Here is a 7,025-nt window from a genome sequence, read left to right as displayed (position 1 = left end):
AGTTTACCATACGTTGATTCATATTAGGTTTCTAAATTAATCTAGGGTTCCTCTATGTGAGAACTTTCTTCTTCTAATCATATCCATGTCTAGGTGTAGATGAGAAAAGAAATATACTCACAATAATCCTAATCATGACTTTACCCTCAAATACCTAAATACAATGGCCATAAGCTCTATACAAAATTACTATATTTAGTCCTTCATTATTCATACTGTAATGACCTGTTTAGTCGTTTTGAGCAGCAGACTTTATTTCTGGAAAAACTGGCAGAAGCGACGGACCCCACGATGAACCGTCATGGGCACGACGGACCGTCGCAGGGTCTCGTTTCAAAACACTTAGAAAATCTAAAATTGGGTACTGAAAATCAACTCTCTGAACTTCGTAACGAAATGGCAGGACGGACCGTCACAGGCCCTTGGTGGAAATATTGGGTCTTTGAACTTTGCGACGACCTGCAGGACGGACCGTCGCAGGCGCGACAGCCCGTCACAGTTTGCATAATCCCAGTTGGAGTCGGATTTCTGGTTAAGTTTTAAGGGACGTTTTTGACTATTCTTGCCTTAATTATAAAGTTCGTGGGTTTATATTAATAACTAAAATTCTTGGGGGTTAAAAGAGGTAACCCTAAGTTAATTAGTGGGGTATTATTGCCATCTTTTATTTTTAATTATATACTAATTAGGGTAAAAGAAAGAGGGTTTGAATAAGAAAATAGAAAGAACAAGAAGGGAGAGAGAGAAACGATCGAGAAGAAGAGGAAAACACCAAGCTTTGAGGATTAACTTGCTTGATTTCAATTCTTCGGTGGAGGTAGGTTATGGTTTTCATGCTTTCATAAGTAAACTCTTAATAGTGAATGATATGTATTGGTAGTATTGTAAACCCTACTATATGCTTAATGGTATGTTTGCATGAATATGATTATGTGATTGTGATAAGATAAGCATGATGAAAATATTGAATCCCAAATCTTGAAAAGAAACTTTAATATACATTATTAATGATGATGTCTTGGTATAGAAGAAGGCTTGATGAATTAAAGTAATGGGATTGATGATGCCTTGGTATAGAGAAGGCTTGATGATTTACAGAATGATATTAGTGGATCGGAGTGTCACGTTCCGACACATAGTATTAGTGGATCGGAGTGTCACGTTCCGACACATAGTATTAGTGGATCGGAGTGTCACGTTCCGACACATAGTATTAGTGGATCGGAGTGTCACGTTCCGACACATAGTATTAGTGGATCGGAGTGTCACGTTCCGACACATAGTATTAGTGGATCGGAGTGTCACGTTCCGACACATAGTATTAGTGGATCGGAGTGTCACGTTCTGACACATAGTATTAGTGGATCGGAGTGTCATGTTCCGACATATAGTATTAGTGGATCGGAGTGTCACGTTCCGACACGTAGAATTAGGGGATCGGAGTGTCACGTACCGACACATATAGGGGATCGGAGTGTCACGTACCGACACATATAGGGGATCAGAGTGTCACGTGCCGACACATATAGGGGATCGGGTGTCACAAACCGACACGTAGAATTAGGGGATCGGAGTGTCACGTACCGGCACATAGCAGTAGGGGATCGGAGTGTCACGTACCGACACAAGAGGAAGAAAGATAATGAATCTTGAAAGATGATAATATACTCAACTTAATAAACTTAATTCCCAAATGAGTATGGTATTGAGGCTTGAGCCCTCATGGACGAACTTGATGGTACTTATTGATGATTTTAGTACTTGTTGTTGCTACATGTTGAGTTTTATAGTTGATTTATGATATTATTTGATATATACTGTTCCCTATTTTGAGTTGGCCGATGATATCTACTCAGTACCCGTGTTTTGTACTGACCCCTACTTTTATGTTTTCTTCTTGTTTATTTGTGGAGTGCAGCAAACGTGCCATCGTCTTTAACTCAACAGTAATTCGAGCCAGTCTTACTACATCGGAAATTCAGGGTGAGCTAATGCTTCTAGCTTGGACTGGATCTTCTTCTTCAAGTCTTGATGCCTTGAACCTCCGGCATGGACTAGCTTCTTATGCATTTTTAGCTTTTAGAATACTCTTAGTTTAGTCATTTGATCGTAGATGTTCTTGTGATGATGACTTCCAGATTTTGGGGATAATAATAGTTATTGATTTTATTAATGAGTTTAAGTCTTCCGCATTACTTTTGTTGATATTATATTGAGATGTTAAGGTTTAGATTTGGTTGGTTCGCTCACATAGGAGGGTAAGTGTGGGTGCCAGTCGCGGCTCGGATTTGGGTCGTGACACATACTCAATCACATGTTAATCTATTCAATTAGACAATTACAAGGTAATTCTTTTCATTCACGATCACCTAGGTTCAATTCCAACTCCCTAGGTCATGATCAATCTTAATCAATTAGACTTATTTCAATTCATACCAAGGTGATTAAATCATTATCCAATAGCATAGAATACAATTGCATTAAGTAGACTAACATAAAACCTTCATCTAGCCTCTAGGCCTAAAATCACCATGATCTCCTTCAAGTTCAATTATCATAATTAACCATTAAAACTCCATGAAAAACATTACATGAACATCACACGAACATAAGTGAAGGTTACCCACTCTATTAGGATCAAAACACACCTTACCCATAATGCAATCACAACCCTCACTTGTTCCGTGTTCTTTGGATTCTCAATTGTAGGGAAACTAGGGGGACTCCATGGATGTATAAGATTCACATAAATTATATAATAGACTTAAACCCGGATTGAAACCTTGGTGAATTCGTCCTAAAGATTCTTCAATTTTTCTTCTTCTTCAATGGTGGTTTTCGAAGAATATTGGGAGCGAAAGGTTTTGATTTGAAGTCTAGGGTATTATTGGCTACTGTGCTGCTTATATACTTCTCAAATACCTACAATAAAATCCAATAATTAATCCCTATTGTTCCCAAAAGATCCTTGAAACTATTAGACATTTAACAAACATAAATTTGACTTATAAACAACGCGGTCAAATCTGGGAACTTACTGAGCGTCGCGGAGGCATTTTTGATTCTTTGTTAAGCAAACTAGTTTGGGACAGAATGGTCGCGATGTACCCGTGTCGCAGGGATAAAATTTCCCTTTACGAGATTGCTCCGCGTCGCAAAGCCACTGCCAGATCTAGGCTGCCCGGCAGCTTCATTTCCCTATGTTTAGGTCCTCCTGGGGGACCCTTAGGCTGGTACACGGGGTGTCATTCTCAGATTTTTCAACCCTTTACATGTCAGGATACATGTAGGAACTATATCCTCAATTTAATCATCAAACCATCAACCAAAACTCAACTACAAACGACTACGTTACACTAGTTTGACTTTGACTAGTTTTTGGATATCTTTGACGTTCTTGGACATTTGACCTCCAAACACTTATAAAATTTATATTCTGACTTTAAACACTATTATTATTCAATTAATAACTTATAAGATTATAATACACGTGATAGGCTCTAGATTCCCCTAGTTCATTTTGGGGTCATAACAATATCCCCCACTTTTGGATACATTCGTCATCAAATGACACCTTACTAACACTTCACTAAAGGACCAACTCTAGACTAGCAGCCCAAAGTATATGCATTATACCTAAATGCAAATACCCAAATCAAAGAAAACAATTCAATTGAAGCTAATCATAACTACACATAATCATATGAACACTTAAAAAGGCTACTTATCCCCCACTTGGGAACGAGCAACACATGCCTTTCTAAAATCAATTCCTCATCATAAGGAAACATCAAAATATTCAAGGCAAATCATAATCATGGAAATTCTTGAAATATTGATAAATCAATAAAGAAACACATACGGGAAAGGGACATAAGGATACTATTCTTGATCACCCTTTGATTGGTGAGCGTAGAACTTATTCTTGTGTTTATGAAAACTTTTCACATTACTAGAAGCAAATTTATTGCCTCCTCTTCTTGTAAACCTAGCCTTATCGAAATATTACTAGGCACAATTTATAATCTCACTTGATCCTAGTAACCAGGACTAAACTTCTCATACTCACTATACAACCCAAGGTGACAATCTCTAGTAAACCTAGCCTATGTATATTTAGGATACATAAGAACCTCATTCCCCCATTTGGAGCAAGCCTATGGTAACTCCTTTCTAAACATCAATAATATTTCACATCCTTCACCCAAGGTGAATCTTAAGAAGAGGTGAATTACACTTCTACCCTCCTTAGAAGAGTCTATTCACTCGCCCCTTCTAGGTAGTACTCAAATGCTCTATTCTACCCATTCTATCAACATTTATCAAAACAACTCATGGCCTTCTACGGACCATCAACATTAAATAGATCAACCAACTCATACTAAAAACAACATCATAACTCATCATTTGAACTATATCAAGTCATATAGCCTTAATAGGACCTTCAGCCCACTTTTCTCCCTCACTCATTGTAGTATAATACTTCTAATAGCCACCTCTTAGACACCATCAGATAAGCGATAAGAGAGAGGGATTATAGATCTATGGCACAACTTGAAGAATGAAGAAGTGAAAATTTCCTAAGCATCTCATACTCTTCTAATCATAGGTGTGTCACGTCCTACACATATGAATAAGAATCTACTAGACGTAGTTTTTGAGAAATCATAAGACCATTTTCATAACCTTATGCTCTGAAATGGTGTTTGTTATTACCCAAGAGTACCCTCTGAAAATTAAGGTATTCTCAAATAGGAACACGGCGTACTCGACCTCTCGGAGGTCTTTTATAAGCAACTTGAATTCATTACCATAATATCATGCATAAATGGAGGGAATTTTAAAAAATTCATTAAGCATAAACCAAAAGGTATTTCATAAAAGCGGAAGCATCTCTAATAACATTGTCTCAAAAACCATCTAACTTTTTCAAGAATGAAACATCTTGGGACGCAGTCCACATAACGTCCAAAATATAAAAAAACATAAAGGAAAATAAAGGTTTGTCGTCCAAACTATGAGGACTCACCACTTCTTGCTTTCTTGTGACCTTCAAACTCTATCGTTCAAGCAACTCTATCTTCTCAAGACCCTACATGGATAACATGTTGGTAAGATGCGTTAGTAAAACATGTACTAAGTATCGAAACTACATACCAAAATCAGATATATCAAAGGGTTAGTCAACAATAGAAATAATCATAAGAAATAAAGACATAATCATATCATGAATATCATAAACATGTAAAGCATCATAAAACATATGAAAGTTCATACTTAACTCTTTTAGTCCTTCTTACTCAAATAAAGTATATCACAAGTCACCTCTAAATATACTTGTGCAAGGCTAAGGTAGTATCTCATACTACTACCGTTGGTCATACTTGATCATAGTTCACTTTATTAATTAATACATATGTTCAATCATATCATATGAATAATATTCCCCTAGTTAATCCCAAACACACATGTGACATGCATGTGGATAATCCCATAATACTTCACATAATAAGCATAACTTGAAATCACCTTGACTTTTTCATATCATCATATTAGTCATCTAATAGACCTAGTTCATATTTTAAAGGAAATATCCAAGATAAAAATACATTATGTAGGGGTCATGTATTAGGTAGCTTAAAGTCATACTTGTTCAATGAATAGATGGTATCCCATATTACCATCCATGCTAACTTATCTTGTAATCTTTTTTATTAATGTAAGACCTCCAAAATGAGTTAGGGTATCTAGATACTAACATGTTCATAATAAGGTTATAAAGTCCCAAAATGACTTATAATATAGTTTAAGGCAGTGTGTAAAGTTTGAGGTGATTTGGAAGTCAAACGTCAAGGGACGACCAAGACGTTCGAGCAGAAGTCACCTATGTGCCTCATGTGTCTATACATGCTTATATTTGTACGTAATGAGCTTATGAAGTCTTAAAATTATTTATACTTATTCTAATTTGAAGTATTAGGATTTTTGTGAAGTTTGGAGATCAAACGTCCAAGAACGTCTAAGACGTTCGAAAGTTAGCCCTTGAGACCTTCAAGTATGTCTTGATGGGGCCTAGCCTGTTTAAACATGTTTTATGTGTGCATTTGAGTGAAACTTGAATGGATGTCGTGTATTTTTAAATTTTCATATTTATGTTTGAAACGCCAGGGTGCGACTTCACTAGGGTCCCGCAAAAGGGACCACAAGAAGGACCCAAGGGTTGTAGAAACACTACCTTGCAAGTGTCAATCGACTAAACCAAACGACACCTAGTTGGTTGACCAAAGGATCGTTGGTGATGTATATTAAATAAGTAATTATGTTGAGCAAGGATCAAACCATGATCAGGTAAAGGTCCAATAAACCGAAACCACAGACGGACCATCGATTGACCTACGCGTCGTCGATGGTGGTCGTTTGATGCATCCTGGTGCCACTGCCTCCGCACTGTTTTATTGAAGTGGTGAATGGGAAATTTACCCCATGTCTTAACATGACCCTACTTTATTTATTTATCTATTTTTGTCTATATAAAAGTGATCAAAAAAGGGATCAACCCGTTCCCAATCCCATACACACAAAATCTACTTTCCCTCCAAAACCAATTCTCCCTAGAAACCTCCATTGTTGGTGAAGCTCAAGAACATATTAGATATTTGATTTCCATGGATTAATAATAAAGTTTTATAGGTTTTTTAATTGACAAAGGTATGTCAATCCTTCATCTCTAAGTAACCTTTCACTTGGAGAGTTAATCTCAATGTTTTTCAAAGATATTTCATTATCAAACTTCTTCTTCTTCAATATTTTCATAAGTTCTTTCTAAGATCGTTTTTAATGGCTTAATAATGATGAACTGATGATAATGTATTAGTTTTAATGTACTTTTCAATCCAATTGCATTATTAGCCCATGTCCCTTTCCAAAATCGTTTTAACCCTTACATGGGCATTATGATCATGGCTTATTAATAGTTTAATTGTGATTCTCTTACATTGAATTGTTTATATATACTGTTATTTAAG

The sequence above is a fragment of the Solanum lycopersicum genome, chromosome 2, assembly GCF_036512215.1.
Source record: "Solanum lycopersicum chromosome 2, SLM_r2.1".
NCBI classification, from domain to species: Eukaryota; Viridiplantae; Streptophyta; class Magnoliopsida; order Solanales; family Solanaceae; genus Solanum; species Solanum lycopersicum.
The sequence above is the reverse complement of the archived record's forward strand: the minus strand, read 5'-3'. Positions refer to the sequence as shown.